General features: G+C 45.6%; 1 protein-coding gene and 4 long non-coding RNA genes across 5 annotated transcripts in view; 2 read left to right on the forward strand and 3 right to left on the reverse strand.

Moving 5' to 3' along the window:
* Positions 1-23,986, forward strand: part of POLR2D (RNA polymerase II subunit D) — a 616,144-nt gene that overhangs the window by 374,326 nt on the left and 217,832 nt on the right. The gene's annotated exons all lie outside the window — the stretch shown is intronic.
* Positions 4,574-5,237, reverse strand: LOC144792061 (uncharacterized). Its single transcript, XR_013602504.1, has 3 exons — positions 5,187-5,237; positions 5,015-5,091; positions 4,574-4,746 (listed from the first exon to the last, which is right to left on the reverse strand). It is a non-coding gene; the product is annotated as an uncharacterized LOC144792061 (long non-coding RNA).
* LOC144792062 (uncharacterized) lies at positions 9,584-10,247 on the reverse strand. The gene is made up of 3 exons (XR_013602505.1): positions 10,197-10,247; positions 10,025-10,101; positions 9,584-9,756 (listed from the first exon to the last, which is right to left on the reverse strand). It is a non-coding gene; the product is annotated as an uncharacterized LOC144792062 (long non-coding RNA).
* On the reverse strand, positions 14,803-15,466 carry LOC144792294 (uncharacterized). The gene is made up of 3 exons (XR_013602532.1): positions 15,416-15,466; positions 15,244-15,320; positions 14,803-14,975 (listed from the first exon to the last, which is right to left on the reverse strand). It is a non-coding gene; the product is annotated as an uncharacterized LOC144792294 (long non-coding RNA).
* Positions 20,670-21,263, forward strand: LOC144790999 (uncharacterized). The gene is made up of 3 exons (XR_013602269.1): positions 20,670-20,720; positions 20,806-20,882; positions 21,151-21,263. It is a non-coding gene; the product is annotated as an uncharacterized LOC144790999 (long non-coding RNA).

The raw sequence follows: 23,986 nt of genomic DNA on the forward strand, positions 1-23,986 counted from the left end.
CTGGTCCTCATGCCCTCCTTGCTGATTTTGTTTCGCTTTATTTAGCATTTGGAATTGTGTGAGAAAGTTTATCTGTCCTCTACCTATTCCTGGAGTTGGTGTTCTTGCTGCACCACCTGGTGCATCTGTTAGATTTCCATCCGATGCGTCACTCTCTTGGGGGGGGGCAGTGCTTTCACCTTCCATTGTTACATTTGCTTTCGCACTCTCAGTTTTACTAGCATTTGCCTTCTGAAATAGATAGTCATATTTCTTGTGAAATGTTAGTGTTCTGCCAGTTTGATAATCCTTAAAGTCTCTAATAAGCATTCGCTGTTTTTTAGCCGTAATGTCCTCTTCCAGTTTGTTTAATCGTCCTTCTAGTTTGGTCATATATTCTTGGATTTTTTCATGGGTGGTTAGTTTCGCCAGCTCTGTTAGAATTGCTTCAATTTGTTCCAACAGCCTAGCTCTATCTTTCACCACATATTTAATGAGGATTCTCATCATAGTAGCGGAGCACTCCTTTGAGTTGCCAGACCACTCCTCCAGCATCTCCGGGTCAGGGTTCTCAAATGTAGGAATTGTGTAAATTCTTAGGCTTCTCGGCACTCGCTCCACATCTATATATTTCTGTAAGGATTCGGCTTCCCACCATTTCGCTACTTCTTTGCGATGCAGTTTATCCAACTTCTCAAACAATTGCCGTACTTGGACCTCGTTACTCAGTAATGAATGTTCTTTGTGTTTGACCATCATTTTTAGTCCCTGCTGCAGTCTCCGTGAAAAAGAGACGGTCCGATACTTCTTTTCTCTTCGCTTCTAAGCGAGCCGCCATTACGAGCCTTTTGTTTGGTTATCGCGCTAACCCAGCACGTTTAGCATTCAGACGTGGGGGAGAGAAGTATTATTCCTGTTCTACTCCACTCCGCCACCGCGGACAAGTCGAGATTCTAGGCGTGCCCCCTTTTCCGATGGAACCACCAGCGCGTTCCGCTTTTTCAACGCGTAGCTGCTCTCACCTGGATTCGGATTCCGGGTCTTATCGCTGCTTTTCTGCTGCACGTTAGTATGTCAACGTTCAGATATTTATCTCTTACTCCGTTAGCTGTTACGCATTGATTTTGCATGAAAGTTCACTCTCCTTTCTTCATGCTGATTTTCAGAGTGAGTCCACGGGAAACCTGGAACATTGTAATTTGATACGATCCACCATACCCGGCTGTTCCTGGTTTCAGTATTGCGGCGAGCCTGCGAGGGTGCCGGACACCCTTAAAATTACGCTCCAAGTTTTCCTCCCATTCGAAGAATACACGCAGGCTGCTTCTGAATGCTTAAGTGTTTTTATTTAAGGCACAGAATCTGGTAGCTGCCTACCGACGCGTTTCCCCACTAAGGCTTGGTCACGGTAAAAATCAGTTTGTGCTAGGTGCTATTTACATACAAAATAGTTTGCATAGAAACAGGACTTATATTAGTCATTCAGCTCATTGGTTTTGGCAGACATCTTTGAATGGTAAAAGTCAATATAAATCGATTGTTGCCATAATACAAAACAGCAATATACAATTTTGCAGTTCTAAACAGTACCTCTCGCCCCAGTGGGCTAATATCCAATTATTCGACGCCACAATTCAAATATGCATTTTTTGCACCTTGAACCAAAATTCATTATCCTCAGTTGGTACACATTACATCTCGCCAACCTGTACCAACTGAGGATAATAAATTTTGGTTCACCACTCCACTGTACGTCACTCTGACACGCCGCTGTACTTTACGACACCCAACTTCACTCTGCTACATGGCACTCCTCTGTACAACACACCACTCTACCCCACACAATGCACTCCATGCCACTCCAATGTACACCCCTTCATTCTAAGACACTGTATGACATGCCACTCAATGATAGTCCACTCTACTGCACGACAAGCCACTACACTCTAGTCATCTCCACAAGACTGTACTCCACTCTATGCCATTCCACTGTGTGCCACTTTTACACCATGTCACTCCAGTCTGACACTCCACTCTAAAACACCCCACAATACTCCACTTTATGACACTCCACTCCACCCTCTGACAACCCACTCCTTTCTACTACATGTCACTCCTATCTACACAGCTGTACCACACTCTACTACACTCTGCCCTCCTCTCTGCAAGACTATACTCCACTCTCTGCCACTCTGCAACACTCTACTCCACTCTGACACTCTACTCCACTCTACAGCATTCTATGCAACTTCCTCTACGCCACTTTATGCCACTTTACTCTGACACACTACTGCACTATACTCCACTGTACTACACTATCCCACTGTGCGACACGCCACTCTACACCACTATATGCTACTCCACACCATTGTATGCATTCCACTCTAACACACTGTACAACACGCTACTCCACTCCACAACATACCTCTGTACGACAGCCTATCCCATCATATGACACTCTGACACACTAGTCCACTGTATGATACCCAGTACACTGTATGATACACTACTCCGATGTACGACACGCCACTCCACAACTTGCCACTTAAATCTACAACACTCCTCTCAACTACACACCACTCCAGTGTACGCCATAAGACTCTTCGCCCCCACACTCTACACCACGACTTGATGACACAACACAGTACGACATTCCACTCTATGCCACTCAACTGTATGTCAATCCCTGTACTCCGATTAATGACATGCAAATCTTCCCTATCATATGCCATACCCCTTTACCATATACCACTACGCTGTATGACACTCCATTCTACAACACTCCACACCACTGCACTCTACGACACGCTACTCCACTCTGCCACACGACACTCCATTCTATGACATGCCATTCCGCTCTGCGGCCCTCCGCTGTAAGATAGTTAACAACACGCAACTACACTTTACACCACCACAATCTAATCTGATAGGTCACTCCACTCTACCCACACTCCACTGTACGGCACCCTGCTCTACGCCTGACCATGAGAATGTAACAGTGTACACCATAACACGCTATTACACAACACTCTATGCATATCCACTCTACCACACTCTACTGTATAGCAGTCCACTGTAAAAGAAAGTCTACTCCAGCTTGACACTGTACTCTACTATGCCACTATACAAATCTCTAGTGCACTCTACAACACTCTATATGCCCCTCCAGTTTACTGCACTCTACTCTGACACACTACTCCGACACACTACTCCACTCTATGCTACTCTGTCACTCAACTCCAATCTAACACACTGTACTCTACTCCACGCCACTCTACAACACTTCAATCCACTCCATGGCACTCCACTCTGACACTGTCTGACACTCTACAACATGTCACTCCAGACCACTGTCCAACATGCCACTCCACTCTGACTTTTTACTCCACTGTATAATAACACAACTCCACTGTACTCCACGCCACTCTACAACACACCAACCCAATTGCTCACACTTTCCTCCACTCTACCTTACACCACTCAACTCGACTTCAGTGTATAACACTTTACCTCACTCTGTGCCACTGGTGTTGAGGTGGGTAGTGTGGAGTGGCTTAGAGTGGAATAATGTAGACTAGAGTGGCATAGACTGGACTGGAGTGGCGTAGAGTCAAGTGGGATACAGTGTTGTTTTTAGTTTCCAGAATTTAGCATCTGAAAGGGGAGCCTATCTGTGCCGAAGGGGTAGCTGGACTTCAGTTACTGGTCTTTTTTGTGTTGCCCACCGTATTCTGTTCTCCACGCTTCAGCGCCACCACCTTCAAGGGAGGGCTATTTAACACAGGCAGGAACCCGTCCGCGCAGCTCCTACTGAGCACAAAGAGGCTGTCTTGCATTTTTTTAGTTCCTTGTACGCAAGCTGTGCCGTGGGTGGTGCCTGGCTCTCAGTGGAGGGAGGGCTATTTAACGCAGGCAGGATCGCGTCGGAATGCAGCGGGCACGCCGCAGGCATGCCCTCAGGAGCACCAAAGGCAAGCCTGTCTGGGCCTGTCTGCAGCCGGGAAGCGCCGGGCACCAGGAACCGTGCCCATTTTGCCTGGAGATGATGCCCCGTATCGTATACTCAAGTAAGGTCCTGCGAGCTGTTAACTCAACAGCTTGTGCATGGCTGCACCTGTTTTAACTTGACCTGTATTTTACTCCACCTGCTCATGTCACACCTGGTAATAGGAATTTAACAAGAGGGGGGAGAGAGAGAGTCAGTGGATTCAGCCTCCCTGGTTGTATACATAAACAAAGTAGAATCCACTCAGAGTGGTGGTGATCCCAAACAAGATGGGGAACACACAGTGTTGTATAAATGCCCCTCACACACCAACAGGCCCCTTGGTGTCATGCTTCATCATCGGGGCCTTCGCACCCCTCTACGGGATGCGGCGTGCTACGACTCGCGACTGCGCAGGAGCACTTGTAAGTGAACTATGTGAGGGGGTGTGTGTCTACAAAAGTGTGAGTGAGGTGAGGTGAAAAATAGTTAAAAAATACCTGGCGCGTGGGTAAAACAAAATTTATTAAATCCCCGGCTGGTATTATTAAAAAGTGCGAGGCGTGGTTGGTACAATACTAATTAAGGTATTAGAACCACTGTGAAAAGTGTCAACATGTTTCGGAACTCAGAGGTTCCTTCTTCAGGACAAGGATTGCACTTACCCTCCCCTTACTCACATGTAAATGTAAAAGTGTAAAATAATTACAGCAATGTGTAATGTACCTAGCCGTGTTAAATATATAGGTAGGTGTCGTTGCGCCCAATAGGCGATGAAAAACCTGTAAAGAGAAAGCATACATAAACACATTGGTCTTAAGATGCACAGTTGCTCAGAGAAGAGATTCCCAAAATATAACCTCTCAAAGTACAGCAGGGTCACTCCAAAAAATGATGGAGCCCTGAGAAAAATGTAAAAAGAAAAAAGAAAAAATGAAAAATAAACTCACAAGGACATGGCACACTATATACATATAAAGACACAGAATATGAACTTAGTCTCTACTCAGATGGAAATAGAGCACAAGAACAGATAGTTTCACAGCTTACTTTAGGTATTCAAAATAAAGACCTCATGAGCCTGTGCGTGTTATTGGGGGGTCCGTCTTTTCTGTTCAGAAAATGACCTATAGAAACATTAGTATATGGGATTTAATTTGGAATAGGTATCAAATACACCAAAGTGCCATACTCAAGCTCCTCTTTCTAACCCAAAACTCACGGTTACTGCAATGGCTAGTTGCCTGCCTTCCCTCAACGCGGCTCCGATGAAGTGAGCGTAAATCGCGTCAAGGACCCTCCTTTATATTCTGCCTAAGGCTCATTAGCATCGATTAATTAAATGATGAGACCCGGTAGATGCCCAAGTATGGACTATGTGAACCGAGGGAGTCCGGTGTTGCGCGCTCTGTTCTCGCTATACAATTGCGCATGCGCCTTCCAAACAGTTAGGGTGTCACCCGCGCATGCGCAGACAAATATAGTCACCGCGCATGCGCAAGGGATAAACACCCTCGGAATGGAGACTTCGAGGTGTTTCAAGCATGCGCACTCACCTACAAGTGTGGCAGGGAGGCTTGGCGATGTAGCGCGCACGCGTGCTTCCTTTCCCAAAGTAACAGGGAACGAAACACACTGCATGGTGATTAACACGGCGATGATTCGCCATACATTCTAAAAGGGGTATTGGTATTCTATGTTGGAACAATAGATATACAGAGAGAGGGGTGTGGTTTATTAAACCCTGGTTGAGTTATAAATGGCCCCATTAGCTATCTGGTGTTCATAGTTCAGATGGGAGAAAAGGAGTTTATGGATTATCCCATTGGTGAATGTCTCATTCAATACCCACACATACAGGTTCGTGGAGGACCTTTAGATTACAGTTTATCTCAAGAGATTCCAAGGAATGGAATCATTAAGCCCTGTGACATCAGTGCCAAGACGGAACACCCATCTCTGTTCTTTTTCCAGAAGGCCCACATCAGAGGGTAGTTGTTCTATTATCGTCCACCGTAACTCGTTGACACAGTGTTGATGTTCAATAAAGTGGGCAGACATTTTCGTTGTGAGTTTTTTGCACCTGATATTACTTTTGTGCTCATTGAGTCTTGTTTTCACTTGTCTCGTAGTCATACCCACATACTCTTTCCCGCAGGGACACGTGATCAAGTACACAACATTTTTACTGTTACAATTCGTAAAAACACGTTGGTCCCACTTTGTCCCGTTCGAAAAAGTCAAGGAAAGGCTTTTTATGGTGAGGTGACAATTGTTACAGTTTCCACATGGGTGGTGGCCGTGAATGCCCTGCAGTCTTGGCTGGTCACTTTTTTTGGGCAATGGTCTCGTGTGGACAAGCATGTCCCTTAAGTTCTTACCCCTTCTGTGTGCAAACAGAGGTTTTTCCAAAGACAGACTTCCGCTTGTCAGTGTGCGCCAATGTCTATTGACCAGTTTTGTCACCTGGTTTGTAACTGGACTATATGTTGTGACACATACTGTTCTTTCCCCTTTGTTGTCATTCCTTGGATTCTCCTCCAGGAGGGACTCACGGTTATTATTTCTAGCCCTTTTCATAGCCTTTTGAATCACAGTTTCAGGATACTGTCTCTGTCTTAGTTTTGTACTGAGATCTTTTGCCTGAGACTTGTACTTGTTGATGTCACTGCAGTTCCGACGTAGACGTAGGAACTGTCCGTACGGTAAGTTCTCCCTCAGATGACGCGGATGGAAGCTGTCGAATCTGAGGAGACAGTTCCTAGCCGTCGGTTTGAAGTGGGTCTCTGTTTTAAGGACGCCCGCTTGATGATAGATGTTTAAGTCCAGGAACACCATGCTCTCATTTGACACCTGATGTGTAAATTTGAGGAATGCATTCTGTGTGTTCAACCAGTGGATGAATTCAGAGACTGTGGTTTCATCTCCTTCCCAGATGACCAAAATGTCATCTATATATCTCCGCCAGGTATGAATCCTAGCCCTGTGCGGATTGTCTGGATGTAGAATCTTAGTGGATTCAAGATGGTGGACATACAAACCCGCCAGGCTTGGGGCAAAGGTGCTACCCATACTCGTACCATGTTTCTGCCAGTAGAGGGTGCCCTCATACTCGAAGAAATTTTTTGTAAGTGCTAGTGAGATGCATTCCAACACTACATTCCTGGGAGTGTGGTATTCCCAGTTGGTCGAGTGCAGTACCTCCTCCATAATTTGTAAGGTCTCATCATGTGGGAGGCTGGTATACAGGCTCTCCACGTCCAGACTGAGAAGCATTTGAGAGGCGGTATCAAAAGTTTGGTTTTGTAACAGTTGGAGTACCGCTTTGGTGTCTCTCAGGTACGTGTCAGTGGCCTGTACGATGGGTCTCAAGAAGGCATCGGCAAACTTGGATAGAGGTTCCAAGATTGATGATATGCCAGACACAATGGGCCGTCCAGGAGGATTGTCTAAGTTTTTATGCACCTTAGGAATGGTGTAAAAATAAGGAGTACGTGGATTGTTCTGAATTAAAAATTCAGACTCTTTTTTGGTTATCCAGTCATGTGCAAGAGCCTCTTCGACCATACCCCCTATCTGCACTCGTAGTGATTCAGTGGGGTCTTCACTTAAGACCTGGTAGTTCCTCTTGTCAGAGAGCAGTCTCCTGCATTCTGTGTCATAGGCCTGGGTGGTTTGGATAACCACTGCCCCACCCTTGTCAGCGGGTTTGATAGTGAGATTTTTGTTTTGCCTCAATTCCTTGATTGCCTCATTTTCCAATCTGGTCATATTTTGAAATATCTTTTGCTTGGTTTCCAAACATTTCAGTTCTTGCATTATGGCTTTTTCGAAGGCCAATACCTCCACCGGGAGTTGGTGATCCATCGGTGTAAAGGTTGACCTAGGTTTCAAACCTGTATCTGAAGTGTCTGTAGCTGGTTCCTTATCTTTGAAAAAGGCTCTCAGCTTAACTGTTCTGATGAAGTCCTGCATTTCCTTGTGCAGTAGAAAGAGGTCTGGCTTGTTGGTGGGAACATATCCCAGACCTTTGTTGAGCACCTTGTTTTGCAATTCAGTAAGGGGCCATGGGGTGATGTTAATCACTAGGTCCCCCTGCTGCTCGTAGACGCCTGATTCGCCGTCATGCTCCTTGTCGACATCCGTTGGTCTACCTCCTCTGGGGGGTGCCAGTTGACATTGTTGCCCTTCTTGTTCCTCCCCCTGCGGGATCCTTGGCCCCAGGATAAAAAAGGCTGTGCATTCTGGGGTGCACTGGTTTGGTCTGGGACCCATTGAGGATACATCTGTCCCATTTGTGGGGGAACGAACTGGTATTGTGGAAATTGGAAAGGCGGCTGATAAGGATTGAATTGAGGACCTTGATAACCACGCCAGCCTCTCTGGCGTGGGAATTGGGCTCTTCTCTGTCGAAACCCACCCCTTTGTTTGTTCTGTTGGAACCCACCCGACTTTGTACTTGAGTTGCTACCATCCGAGTTCACACTGTCCGTGTCACTTGTGTTATCCTTCATAACATAGTCAGCCCGTGTGTATGGGTAGGCTCTTTCAGGGGTGAAACGATCTTTATCCTTTTTTAATTTGTTGAATTTACTTTGTTTCAACGTTGCCTCAAAGTCTCTCATTTGTTGGTTTAATTCTTCTAAACCCTTCTTTAAATCTGCTGGTGCGATACAGGCTTTCAATTGGACCTCCAGTCTTTGGATCTCTACTTTAAGTTCCAAAGATTTTCTCGCAGCAGTTTGAACTATAAGCACCAACCAATCCCTGGTGCAGTGCCACGAGATAAGCGACCATGCTTTCTTAAAAACCAGGTCGTCTTGAAAGATGAATGGTTCTGTCTTTACCAGGAGACCCTGCGGGGCCATTTTGTTTCGTAAATATTCCCTCATCAGGAGGCCATGGAGAGCTGTTCTGATCTGGTTTTTACGTACATTCGTTAATTCATCCCAGTCCGCCACAGCAGGGCCAGGGTCACTGTTACTAAGGCCTTCAAAAGGATTGACATCGGCCAGAAGCCGATCAATCTCATCCTCGCTGAAGGTCAATCCATGTTCATCCTCCATGTTGTTAGGCAAGGAGGGAGGTGAAAAAATGATATTCTGTGTTGTATCAGGTGTGTGTCTGTGTATGTCCAAAGTGAGTGAGTTTCTACGGGAAAGGGGCTCCCACAGCTGCGCGCTGTCTATAGACAAGAATTTAACAAGAGGGGGGAGAGAGAGAGTCAGTGGATTCAGCCTCCCTGGTTGTATACATAAACAAAGTAGAATCCACTCAGAGTGGTGGTGATCCCAAACAAGATGGGGAACACACAGTGTTGTATAAATGCCCCTCACACACCAACAGGCCCCTTGGTGTCATGCTTCATCATCGGGGCCTTCGCACCCCTCTACGGGATGCGGCGTGCTACGACTCGCGACTGCGCAGGAGCACTTGTAAGTGAACTATGTGAGGGGGTGTGTGTCTACAAAAGTGTGAGTGAGGTGAGGTGAAAAATAGTTAAAAAATACCTGGCGCGTGGGTAAAACAAAATTTATTAAATCCCCGGCTGGTATTATTAAAAAGTGCGAGGCGTGGTTGGTACAATACTAATTAAGGTATTAGAACCACTGTGAAAAGTGTCAACATGTTTCGGAACTCAGAGGTTCCTTCTTCAGGACAAGGATTGCACTTACCCTCCCCTTACTCACATGTAAATGTAAAAGTGTAAAATAATTACAGCAATGTGTAATGTACCTAGCCGTGTTAAATATATAGGTAGGTGTCGTTGCGCCCAATAGGCGATGAAAAACCTGTAAAGAGAAAGCATACATAAACACATTGGTCTTAAGATGCACAGTTGCTCAGAGAAGAGATTCCCAAAATATAACCTCTCAAAGTACAGCAGGGTCACTCCAAAAAATGATGGAGCCCTGAGAAAAATGTAAAAAGAAAAAAGAAAAAATGAAAAATAAACTCACAAGGACATGGCACACTATATACATATAAAGACACAGAATATGAACTTAGTCTCTACTCAGATGGAAATAGAGCACAAGAACAGATAGTTTCACAGCTTACTTTAGGTATTCAAAATAAAGACCTCATGAGCCTGTGCGTGTTATTGGGGGGTCCGTCTTTTCTGTTCAGAAAATGACCTATAGAAACATTAGTATATGGGATTTAATTTGGAATAGGTATCAAATACACCAAAGTGCCATACTCAAGCTCCTCTTTCTAACCCAAAACTCACGGTTACTGCAATGGCTAGTTGCCTGCCTTCCCTCAACGCGGCTCCGATGAAGTGAGCGTAAATCGCGTCAAGGACCCTCCTTTATATTCTGCCTAAGGCTCATTAGCATCGATTAATTGAATGATGAGACCCGGTAGATGCCCAAGTATGGACTATGTGAACCGAGGGAGTCCGGTGTTGCGCGCTCTGTTCTCGCTATACAATTGCGCATGCGCCTTCCAAACAGTTAGGGTGTCACCCGCGCATGCGCAGACAAATATAGTCACCGCGCATGCGCAAGGGATAAACACCCTCGGAATGGAGACTTCGAGGTGTTTCAAGCATGCGCACTCACCTAAGAGGGAGAGGTGTGGCGCCGCGGCCAGGGCGACTGACGCTGGAATCTGGGGATCACGGTTCGATCCCCGGCTCCGGCGGCAGGTTAGCCCAGCACCATGTGACTCTGGGCAATAGCTCGCTTAATCTCCCCGACGGCCCCCCAGCGCCTAGAGACCCTTACGGGTGATTGTGCGCTTTACAAATGTGGACTTTACTTTACTTTACCTACAAGTGTGGCAGGGAGGCTTGGCGATGTAGCGCGCACGCGTGCTTCCTTTCCCAAAGTAACAGGGAACGAAACACACTGCATGGTGATTAACACGGCGATGATTCGCCATACATTCTAAAAGGGGTATTGGTATTCTATGTTGGAACAATAGATATACAGAGAGAGGGGTGTGGTTTATTAAACCCTGGTTGAGTTATAAATGGCCCCATTAGCTATCTGGTGTTCATAGTTCAGATGGGAGAAAAGGAGTTTATGGATTATCCCATTGGTGAATGTCTCATTCAATACCCACACATACAGGTTCGTGGAGGACCTTTAGATTACAGTTTATCTCAAGAGATTCCAAGGAATGGAATCATTAAGCCCTGTGACATCAGTGCCAAGACGGAACACCCATCTCTGTTCTTTTTCCAGAAGGCCCACATCAGAGGGTAGTTGTTCTATTATCGTCCACCGTAACTCGTTGACACAGTGTTGATGTTCAATAAAGTGGGCAGACATTTTCGTTGTGAGTTTTTTGCACCTGATATTACTTTTGTGCTCATTGAGTCTTGTTTTCACTTGTCTCGTAGTCATACCCACATACTCTTTCCCGCAGGGACACGTGATCAAGTACACAACATTTTTACTGTTACAATTCGTAAAAACACGTTGGTCCCACTTTGTCCCGTTCGAAAAAGTCAAGGAAAGGCTTTTTATGGTGAGGTGACAATTGTTACAGTTTCCACATGGGTGGTGGCCGTGAATGCCCTGCAGTCTTGGCTGGTCACTTTTTTTGGGCAATGGTCTCGTGTGGACAAGCATGTCCCTTAAGTTCTTACCCCTTCTGTGTGCAAACAGAGGTTTTTCCAAAGACAGACTTCCGCTTGTCAGTGTGCGCCAATGTCTATTGACCAGTTTTGTCACCTGGTTTGTAACTGGACTATATGTTGTGACACATACTGTTCTTTCCCCTTTGTTGTCATTCCTTGGATTCTCCTCCAGGAGGGACTCACGGTTATTATTTCTAGCCCTTTTCATAGCCTTTTGAATCACAGTTTCAGGATACTGTCTCTGTCTTAGTTTTGTACTGAGATCTTTTGCCTGAGACTTGTACTTGTTGATGTCACTGCAGTTCCGACGTAGACGTAGGAACTGTCCGTACGGTAAGTTCTCCCTCAGATGACGCGGATGGAAGCTGTCGAATCTGAGGAGACAGTTCCTAGCCGTCGGTTTGAAGTGGGTCTCTGTTTTAAGGACGCCCGCTTGATGATAGATGTTTAAGTCCAGGAACACCATGCTCTCATTTGACACCTGATGTGTAAATTTGAGGAATGCATTCTGTGTGTTCAACCAGTGGATGAATTCAGAGACTGTGGTTTCATCTCCTTCCCAGATGACCAAAATGTCATCTATATATCTCCGCCAGGTATGAATCCTAGCCCTGTGCGGATTGTCTGGATGTAGAATCTTAGTGGATTCAAGATGGTGGACATACAAACCCGCCAGGCTTGGGGCAAAGGTGCTACCCATACTCGTACCATGTTTCTGCCAGTAGAGGGTGCCCTCATACTCGAAGAAATTTTTTGTAAGTGCTAGTGAGATGCATTCCAACACTACATTCCTGGGAGTGTGGTATTCCCAGTTGGTCGAGTGCAGTACCTCCTCCATAATTTGTAAGGTCTCATCATGTGGGAGGCTGGTATACAGGCTCTCCACGTCCAGACTGAGAAGCATTTGAGAGGCGGTATCAAAAGTTTGGTTTTGTAACAGTTGGAGTACCGCTTTGGTGTCTCTCAGGTACGTGTCAGTGGCCTGTACGATGGGTCTCAAGAAGGCATCGGCAAACTTGGATAGAGGTTCCAAGATTGATGATATGCCAGACACAATGGGCCGTCCAGGAGGATTGTCTAAGTTTTTATGCACCTTAGGAATGGTGTAAAAATAAGGAGTACGTGGATTGTTCTGAATTAAAAATTCAGACTCTTTTTTGGTTATCCAGTCATGTGCAAGAGCCTCTTCGACCATACCCCCTATCTGCACTCGTAGTGATTCAGTGGGGTCTTCACTTAAGACCTGGTAGTTCCTCTTGTCAGAGAGCAGTCTCCTGCATTCTGTGTCATAGGCCTGGGTGGTTTGGATAACCACTGCCCCACCCTTGTCAGCGGGTTTGATAGTGAGATTTTTGTTTTGCCTCAATTCCTTGATTGCCTCATTTTCCAATCTGGTCATATTTTGAAATATCTTTTGCTTGGTTTCCAAACATTTCAGTTCTTGCATTATGGCTTTTTCGAAGGCCAATACCTCCACCGGGAGTTGGTGATCCATCGGTGTAAAGGTTGACCTAGGTTTCAAACCTGTATCTGAAGTGTCTGTAGCTGGTTCCTTATCTTTGAAAAAGGCTCTCAGCTTAACTGTTCTGATGAAGTCCTGCATTTCCTTGTGCAGTAGAAAGAGGTCTGGCTTGTTGGTGGGAACATATCCCAGACCTTTGTTGAGCACCTTGTTTTGCAATTCAGTAAGGGGCCATGGGGTGATGTTAATCACTAGGTCCCCCTGCTGCTCGTAGACGCCTGATTCGCCGTCATGCTCCTTGTCGACATCCGTTGGTCTACCTCCTCTGGGGGGTGCCAGTTGACATTGTTGCCCTTCTTGTTCCTCCCCCTGCGGGATCCTTGGCCCCAGGATAAAAAAGGCTGTGCATTCTGGGGTGCACTGGTTTGGTCTGGGACCCATTGAGGATACATCTGTCCCATTTGTGGGGGAACGAACTGGTATTGTGGAAATTGGAAAGGCGGCTGATAAGGATTGAATTGAGGACCTTGATAACCACGCCAGCCTCTCTGGCGTGGGAATTGGGCTCTTCTCTGTCGAAACCCACCCCTTTGTTTGTTCTGTTGGAACCCACCCGACTTTGTACTTGAGTTGCTACCATCCGAGTTCACACTGTCCGTGTCACTTGTGTTATCCTTCATAACATAGTCAGCCCGTGTGTATGGGTAGGCTCTTTCAGGGGTGAAACGATCTTTATCCTTTTTTAATTTGTTGAATTTACTTTGTTTCAACGTTGCCTCAAAGTCTCTCATTTGTTGGTTTAATTCTTCTAAACCCTTCTTTAAATCTGCTGGTGCGATACAGGCTTTCAATTGGACCTCCAGTCTTTGGATCTCTACTTTAAGTTCCAAAGATTTTCTCGCAGCAGTTTGAACTATAAGCACCAACCAATCCCTGGTGCAGTGCCACGAGATAAGCGACCATGCTTTCTTAAAAACCAGGTCGTCTTGAAAGATGAATGGTTCTGTCTTTACCAGGAGACCCTGCGGGGCCATTTTGTTTCGTAAATATTCCCTCATCAGGAGGCCATGGAGAGCTGTTCTGATCTGGTTTTTACGTACATTCGTTAATTCATCCCAGTCCGCCACAGCAGGGCCAGGGTCACTGTTACTAAGGCCTTCAAAAGGATTGACATCGGCCAGAAGCCGATCAATCTCATCCTCGCTGAAGGTCAATCCATGTTCATCCTCCATGTTGTTAGGCAAGGAGGGAGGTGAAAAAATGATATTCTGTGTTGTATCAGGTGTGTGTCTGTGTATGTCCAAAGTGAGTGAGTTTCTACGGGAAAGGGGCTCCCACAGCTGCGCGCTGTCTATAGACAAGAATTTAACAAGAGGGGGGAGAGAGAGAGTCAGTGGATTCAGCCTCCCTGGTTGTATACATAAACAAAGTAGAATCCACTCAGAGTGGTGGTGATCCCAAACAAGATGGGGAACACACAGTGTTGTATAAATGCCCCTCACACACCAACAGGCCCCTTGGTGTCATGCTTCATCATCGGGGCCTTCGCACCCCTCTACGGGATGCGGCGTGCTACGACTCGCGACTGCGCAGGAGCACTTGTAAGTGAACTATGTGAGGGGGTGTGTGTCTACAAAAGTGTGAGTGAGGTGAGGTGAAAAATAGTTAAAAAATACCTGGCGCGTGGGTAAAACAAAATTTATTAAATCCCCGGCTGGTATTATTAAAAAGTGCGAGGCGTGGTTGGTACAATACTAATTAAGGTATTAGAACCACTGTGAAAAGTGTCAACATGTTTCGGAACTCAGAGGTTCCTTCTTCAGGACAAGGATTGCACTTACCCTCCCCTTACTCACATGTAAATGTAAAAGTGTAAAATAATTACAGCAATGTGTAATGTACCTAGCCGTGTTAAATATATAGGTAGGTGTCGTTGCGCCCAATAGGCGATGAAAAACCTGTAAAGAGAAAGCATACATAAACACATTGGTCTTAAGATGCACAGTTGCTCAGAGAAGAGATTCCCAAAATATAACCTCTCAAAGTACAGCAGGGTCACTCCAAAAAATGATGGAGCCCTGAGAAAAATGTAAAAAGAAAAAAGAAAAAATGAAAAATAAACTCACAAGGACATGGCACACTATATACATATAAAGACACAGAATATGAACTTAGTCTCTACTCAGATGGAAATAGAGCACAAGAACAGATAGTTTCACAGCTTACTTTAGGTATTCAAAATAAAGACCTCATGAGCCTGTGCGTGTTATTGGGGGGTCCGTCTTTTCTGTTCAGAAAATGACCTATAGAAACATTAGTATATGGGATTTAATTTGGAATAGGTATCAAATACACCAAAGTGCCATACTCAAGCTCCTCTTTCTAACCCAAAACTCACGGTTACTGCAATGGCTAGTTGCCTGCCTTCCCTCAACGCGGCTCCGATGAAGTGAGCGTAAATCGCGTCAAGGACCCTCCTTTATATTCTGCCTAAGGCTCATTAGCATCGATTAATTGAATGATGAGACCCGGTAGATGCCCAAGTATGGACTATGTGAACCGAGGGAGTCCGGTGTTGCGCGCTCTGTTCTCGCTATACAATTGCGCATGCGCCTTCCAAACAGTTAGGGTGTCACCCGCGCATGCGCAGACAAATATAGTCACCGCGCATGCGCAAGGGATAAACACCCTCGGAATGGAGACTTCGAGGTGTTTCAAGCATGCGCACTCACCTACAAGTGTGGCAGGGAGGCTTGGCGATGTAGCGCGCACGCGTGCTTCCTTTCCCAAAGTAACAGGGAACGAAACACACTGCATGGTGATTAACACGGCGATGATTCGCCATACATTCTAAAAGGGGTATTGGTATTCTATGTTGGAACAATAGATATACAGAGAGAGGGGTGTGGTTTATTAAACCCTGGTTGAGTTATAAATGGCCCCATTAGCTATCTGGTGTTCATAGTTCAGATGGGAGAAAAGGAGTTTATGGATTATCCCATTGGTGAATGTCTCATTCAATACCCACACATACAGGTTCGTGGAGGACCTTTAGATTACAGTTTATCTCAAGAGATTCCAAGGAATGGAATCATTAAGCCCTGTGACATCAGTGCCAAGACGGAACACCCATCTCTGTTCTTTTTCCAGAAGGCCCACATCAGAGGGTAGTTGTTCTATTATCGTCCACCGTAACTCGTTGACACAGTGTTGATGTTCAATAAAGTGGGCAGACATTTTCGTTGTGAGTTTTTTGCACCTGATATTACTTTTGTGCTCATTGAGTCTTGTTTTCACTTGTCTCGTAGTCATACCCACATACTCTTTCCCGCAGGGACACGTGATCAAGTACACAACATTTTTACTGTTACAATTCGTAAAAACACGTTGGTCCCACTTTGTCCCGTTCGAAAAAGTCAAGGAAAGGCTTTTTATGGTGAGGTGACAATTGTTACAGTTTCCACATGGGTGGTGGCCGTGAATGCCCTGCAGTCTTGGCTGGTCACTTTTTTTGGGCAATGGTCTCGTGTGGACAAGCATGTCCCTTAAGTTCTTACCCCTTCTGTGTGCAAACAGAGGTTTTTCCAAAGACAGACTTCCGCTTGTCAGTGTGCGCCAATGTCTATTGACCAGTTTTGTCACCTGGTTTGTAACTGGACTATATGTTGTGACACATACTGTTCTTTCCCCTTTGTTGTCATTCCTTGGATTCTCCTCCAGGAGGGACTCACGGTTATTATTTCTAGCCCTTTTCATAGCCTTTTGAATCACAGTTTCAGGATACTGTCTCTGTCTTAGTTTTGTACTGAGATCTTTTGCCTGAGACTTGTACTTGTTGATGTCACTGCAGTTCCGACGTAGACGTAGGAACTGTCCGTACGGTAAGTTCTCCCTCAGATGACGCGGATGGAAGCTGTCGAATCTGAGGAGACAGTTCCTAGCCGTCGGTTTGAAGTGGGTCTCTGTTTTAAGGACGCCCGCTTGATGATAGATGTTTAAGTCCAGGAACACCATGCTCTCATTTGACACCTGATGTGTAAATTTGAGGAATGCATTCTGTGTGTTCAACCAGTGGATGAATTCAGAGACTGTGGTTTCATCTCCTTCCCAGATGACCAAAATGTCATCTATATATCTCCGCCAGGTATGAATCCTAGCCCTGTGCGGATTGTCTGGATGTAGAATCTTAGTGGATTCAAGATGGTGGACATACAAACCCGCCAGGCTTGGGGCAAAGGTGCTACCCATACTCGTACCATGTTTCTGCCAGTAGAGGGTGCCCTCATACTCGAAGAAATTTTTTGTAAGTGCTAGTGAGATGCATTCCAACACTACATTCCTGGGAGTGTGGTATTCCCAGTTGGTCGAGTGCAGTACCTCCTCCATAATTTGTAAGGTCTCATCATGTGGGAGGCTGGTATACAGGCTCTCCACGTCCAGACTGAGAAGCATTTGAGAGGCGGTATCAAAAGTTTGGTTTTGTAACAGTTGGAGTACCGCTTTGGTGTCTCTCAGGTACGTGTCAGTGGCCTGTACGATGGGTCTCAAGAAGGCATCGGCAAACTTGGATAGAGGTTCCAAGATTGATGATATGCCAGACACAATGGGCCGTCCAGGAGGATTGTCTAAGTTTTTATGCACCTTAGGAATGGTGTAAAAATAAGGAGTACGTGGATTGTTCTGAATTAAAAATTCAGACTCTTTTTTGGTTATCCAGTCATGTGCAAGAGCCTCTTCGACCATACCCCCTATCTGCACTCGTAGTGATTCAGTGGGGTCTTCACTTAAGACCTGGTAGTTCCTCTTGTCAGAGAGCAGTCTCCTGCATTCTGTGTCATAGGCCTGGGTGGTTTGGATAACCACTGCCCCACCCTTGTCAGCGGGTTTGATAGTGAGATTTTTGTTTTGCCTCAATTCCTTGATTGCCTCATTTTCCAATCTGGTCATATTTTGAAATATCTTTTGCTTGGTTTCCAAACATTTCAGTTCTTGCATTATGGCTTTTTCGAAGGCCAATACCTCCACCGGGAGTTGGTGATCCATCGGTGTAAAGGTTGACCTAGGTTTCAAACCTGTATCTGAAGTGTCTGTAGCTGGTTCCTTATCTTTGAAAAAGGCTCTCAGCTTAACTGTTCTGATGAAGTCCTGCATTTCCTTGTGCAGTAGAAAGAGGTCTGGCTTGTTGGTGGGAACATATCCCAGACCTTTGTTGAGCACCTTGTTTTGCAATTCAGTAAGGGGCCATGGGGTGATGTTAATCACTAGGTCCCCCTGCTGCTCGTAGACGCCTGATTCGCCGTCATGCTCCTTGTCGACATCCGTTGGTCTACCTCCTCTGGGGGGTGCCAGTTGACATTGTTGCCCTTCTTGTTCCTCCCCCTGCGGGATCCTTGGCCCCAGGATAAAAAAGGCTGTGCATTCTGGGGTGCACTGGTTTGGTCTGGGACCCATTGAGGATACATCTGTCCCATTTGTGGGGGAACGAACTGGTATTGTGGAAATTGGAAAGGCGGCTGATAAGGATTGAATTGAGGACCTTGATAACCACGCCAGCCTCTCTGGCGTGGGAATTGGGCTCTTCTCTGTCGAAACCCACCCCTTTGTTTGTTCTGTTGGAACCCACCCGACTTTGTACTTGAGTTGCTACCATCCGAGTTCACACTGTCCGTGTCACTTGTGTTATCCTTCATAACATAGTCAGCCCGTGTGTATGGGTAGGCTCTTTCAGGGGTGAAACGATCTTTATCCTTTTTTAATTTGTTGAATTTACTTTGTTTCAACGTTGCCTCAAAGTCTCTCATTTGTTGGTTTAATTCTTCTAAACCCTTCTTTAAATCTGCTGGTGCGATACAGGCTTTCAATTGGACCTCCAGTCTTTGGATCTCTACTTTAAGTTCCAAAGATTTTCTCGCAGCAGTTTGAACTATAAGCACCAACCAATCCCTGGTGCAGTGCCACGAGATAAGCGACCATGCTTTCTTAAAAACCAGGTCGTCTTGAAAGATGAATGGTTCTGTCTTTACCAGGAGACCCTGCGGGGCCATTTTGTTTCGTAAATATTCCCTCATCAGGAGGCCATGGAGAGCTGTTCTGATCTGGTTTTTACGTACATTCGTTAATTCATCCCAGTCCGCCACAGCAGGGCCAGGGTCACTGTTACTAAGGCCTTCAAAAGGATTGACATCGGCCAGAAGCCGATCAATCTCATCCTCGCTGAAGGTCAATCCATGTTCATCCTCCATGTTGTTAGGCAAGGAGGGAGGTGAAAAAATGATATTCTGTGTTGTATCAGGTGTGTGTCTGTGTATGTCCAAAGTGAGTGAGTTTCTACGGGAAAGGGGCTCCCACAGCTGCGCGCTGTATATAGACAAGAATTTAACAAGAGGGGGGAGAGAGAGAGTCAGTGGATTCAGCCTCCCTGGTTGTATACATAAACAAAGTAGAATCCACTCAGAGTGGTGGTGATCCCAAACAAGATGGGGAACACACAGTGTTGTATAAATGCCCCTCACACACCAACAGGCCCCTTGGTGTCATGCTTCATCATCGGGGCCTTCGCACCCCTCTACGGGATGCGGCGTGCTACGACTCGCGACTGCGCAGGAGCACTTGTAAGTGAACTATGTGAGGGGGTGTGTGTCTACAAAAGTGTGAGTGAGGTGAGGTGAAAAATAGTTAAAAAATACCTGGCGCGTGGGTAAAACAAAATTTATTAAATCCCCGGCTGGTATTATTAAAAAGTGCGAGGCGTGGTTGATCACGTGTCCCTGCGGGAAAGAGTATGTGGGTATGACTACGAGACAAGTGAAAACAAGACTCAATGAGCACAAAAGTAATATCAGGTGCAAAAAACTCACAACGAAAATGTCTGCCCACTTTATTGAACATCAACACTGTGTCAACGAGTTACGGTGGACGATAATAGAACAACTACCCTCTGATGTGGGCCTTCTGGAAAAAGAACAGAGATGGGTGTTCCGTCTTGGCACTGATGTCACAGGGCTTAATGATTCCATTCCTTGGAATCTCTTGAGATAAACTGTAATCTAAAGGTCCTCCACGAACCTGTATGTGTGGGTATTGAATGAGACATTCACCAATGGGATAATCCATAAACTCCTTTTCTCCCATCTGAACTATGAACACCAGATAGCTAATGGGGCCATTTATAACTCAACCAGGGTTTAATAAACCACACCCCTCTCTCTGTATATCTATTGTTCCAACATAGAATACCAATACCCCTTTTAGAATGTATGGCGAATCATCGCCGTGTTAATCACCATGCAGTGTGTTTCGTTCCCTGTTACTTTGGGAAAGGAAGCACGCGTGCGCGCTACATCGCCAAGCCTCCCTGCCACACTTGTAGGTGAGTGCGCATGCTTGAAACACCTCGAAGTCTCCATTCCGAGGGTGTTTATCCCTTGCGCATGCGCGGTGACTATATTTGTCTGCGCATGCGCGGGTGACACCCTAACTGTTTGGAAGGCGCATGCGCAATTGTATAGCGAGAACAGAGCGCGCAACACCGGACTCCCTCGGTTCACATAGTCCATACTTGGGCATCTACCGGGTCTCATCATTCAATTAATCGATGCTAATGAGCCTTAGGCAGAATATAAAGGAGGGTCCTTGACGCGATTTACGCTCACTTCATCGGAGCCGCGTTGAGGGAAGGCAGGCAACTAGCCATTGCAGTAACCGTGAGTTTTGGGTTAGAAAGAGGAGCTTGAGTATGGCACTTTGGTGTATTTGATAATTAAATCCCATATACTAATGTTTCTATAGGTCATTTTCTGAACAGAAAAGACGGACCCCCCAATAACACGCACAGGCTCATGAGGTCTTTATTTTGAATACCTAAAGTAAGCTGTGAAACTATCTGTTCTTGTGCTCTATTTCCATCTGAGTAGAGACTAAGTTCATATTCTGTGTCTTTATATGTATATAGTGTGCCATGTCCTTGTGAGTTTATTTTTCATTTTTTCTTTTTTCTTTTTACATTTTTCTCAGGGCTCCATCATTTTTTGGAGTGACCCTGCTGTACTTTGAGAGGTTATATTTTGGGAATCTCTTCTCTGAGCAACTGTGCATCTTAAGACCAATGTGTTTATGTATGCTTTCTCTTTACAGGTTTTTCATCGCCTATTGGGCGCAACGACACCTACCTATATATTTAACACGGCTAGGTACATTACACATTGCTGTAATTATTTTACACTTTTACATTTACATGTGAGTAAGGGGAGGGTAAGTGCAATCCTTGTCCTGAAGAAGGAACCTCTGAGTTCCGAAACATGTTGACACTTTTCACAGTGGTTCTAATACCTTAATTAGTATTGTACCAACCACGCCTCGCACTTTTTAATAATACCAGCCGGGGATTTAATAAATTTTGTTTTACCCACGCGCCAGGTATTTTTTAACTATTTTTCACCTCACCTCACTCACACTTTTGTAGACACACACCCCCTCACATAGTTCACTTACAAGTGCTCCTGCGCAGTCGCGAGTCGTAGCACGCCGCATCCCGTAGAGGGGTGCGAAGGCCCCGATGATGAAGCATGACACCAAGGGGCCTGTTGGTGTGTGAGGGGCATTTATACAACACTGTGTGTTCCCCATCTTGTTTGGGATCACCACCACTCTGAGTGGATTCTACTTTGTTTATGTACACCTGGTAATAGGCCTGCACGCAACCTCACTTGAACTCTTACCGTTTGCATGGTGGCTGAGCAGCCTTCAGGTCCCATGTCTACTGTGTCTTATCTACAGTGTGCCCTCAGCAATGTCCGTTGACTTCCCAAACTTAAATTAGAGATAGCGGATTTAATAGAGTCGGCACCTAGATTCACTCTTCATTACAGAAACGATGCAACCTCTCTTCAAGCCCTGATTTTTGTACTGCTGTTCCCCTAGGCTTCACGGTCCACAGACAAGATCTTCCCCTCAAAAGAGGTGGCGGGCTTGCTCTAATTTACAGTGACAACATCCTAGCTTCATTTGAGCAGGTCCTTTCATCTTGTTGTGAAGCGTTTACCTTTAAACTACAGGTAAACCATAATCTTCCACATAAGGACATGCTTATCTATCGCCCTCCTGGTCCACGTTCCAATTTTCTAGACTGTCTTAGCCTACTACTTGAGGATAAGTTTAGCCTTTAGGCAACTTTAATTTTCATCTTGGAGCTCTTCACGATAAAGATACTTCTGTGCTGCTAGATACCACTCGTGCAGTAGGCCTCTCTAAAATCATCTCCACCCCCACCCAAGAAGCTGGTCATGTATTAGATGGATTTTTTACTAACAATTCTCGTATTTCCATCAGAGGTTATTCCTCTGGCATGGTCTGCTCACCATGCTATCATATTTAATCTACCGGCCAAGACTGATTGCTCCAAGAGTCGCAATTTGGGCCAATCGTTGCCCTCCTCTCGGCATTCCAGGAATAAAATCAACAGCCCTTCCCTCACTCAGCAGCTGTCCTCCACACAACCCATCCTCCCTCCGGAGTTAGCTTCAGGGCTTTACTCCAACTGGCTTCCCGAGATATTTATCAAATTAGCTCTCCTCTCAAAAATATCATCAAATTGGAGATCACCCTCAGTGCCCTGGTTTACTGAGACACTTTGGCTGGAAAAATAAAATTGCAGGAGGCAGGAAAGGCGTTGGTGCTCTCTTCATGATCCCTCAGACAAAGCTGCCTATAAGCTTGCCCTCTCAAACTACAAATCCCTCCTGCGGACCGAAAAAAGTAACTACTTCACTCGGCTCATAGACTCCTCCAAAGACTCCTCTAAACAGCTTTTTAAACTAGTCACTAATCGTTATCACCTCCAGGTTGCAAGCTCCCTGAAAACTCTCTGGCTTTTTGCTATAAACTAGCCCACCACTTCACCGAAAAAGTCAACCTAACCTACTCAAAGTTTGACACGGCAAAGTCCACAGATGGCAGTGCTGACAGTTTTCAAGTTCCCTTTGCTTCCTCCTGCTTCTCGGAATTTTCTCCCATCTCCGAAGATCAGATAACTACCTTGATAAGGGCTGCGAAGTCAGGATCTCCCTATGACCCCTGTCCCCCCTCAACTCTTAAGTTGGTTCCTAACCTTATCGGTCTCAATCTGACATCCATTTTTTTTTTTTTTTTTTTAAACCTTTATTTGTATAGACAGGATATACAAATCTGGGCCTACAACCAAACTGGCCGGCCATGATACGTGAAAGCAGTCAAGAAGTCCAGAATGAGGTTACAGAATTAATCATAGAGGAACGTAATCAATACAATCTTAAAAAGGGGGGAGGAAAGAGGATCTAAACGGCCAGCAAACAGGAGCAAAGAAGGTTATTTTCTATAATATAGCGATAAGGAGCATGACAGGCTCGGCGACAATATAGAGGAATCCGGATTCCCAAATCAAACCATTGGCAACAGAAAGGCTAAAGGGCAGCAATGCAGGAGTGTCAGCACTGTATATATCGGTATAAAAACAGATGCAGTGAACACCAGTCAATATATAATTAATAACAACTTTGCATCCCCACCACCCAGTAGCACATCGGAAACAGAACAAAGGGGCCGGAATAGCGACAACACCAAGACTAACCCGTCATACTAACCTTGGGAGAGAAGGAAAAAAGGGGGGGGAGGGGAGAGGAAAGAAGAGAGGGAAAGGAAAACACAGACTGAAAGAGAAGAATGCCGCGCCTAAACAAGCGCCCCGTAGCGAGGAACACATAAAAGAGCAGGAATATCAGCAACGAGGAGGGCATGGGAGTCGCAATGGAAAGCAGCAGAACTACAAGAAGAACAGCGACATTACAGACCCCACCCCAATCATACCACGGAAGGCAAGGACAGACGCGGCACTCCAATAAAGAGATACAAAAGGGCCATAGAACTGAGGAAAATAAAACCTCAAATAAGACCCATCCCACCCAGCACCCCTGCAGAAGGCTACGGCCTACCCTCC

Source organism: Lissotriton helveticus, chromosome 11, assembly GCF_964261635.1.
Source record: "Lissotriton helveticus chromosome 11, aLisHel1.1, whole genome shotgun sequence".
In the NCBI taxonomy this organism is placed as follows: domain Eukaryota; kingdom Metazoa; phylum Chordata; class Amphibia; order Caudata; family Salamandridae; genus Lissotriton; species Lissotriton helveticus.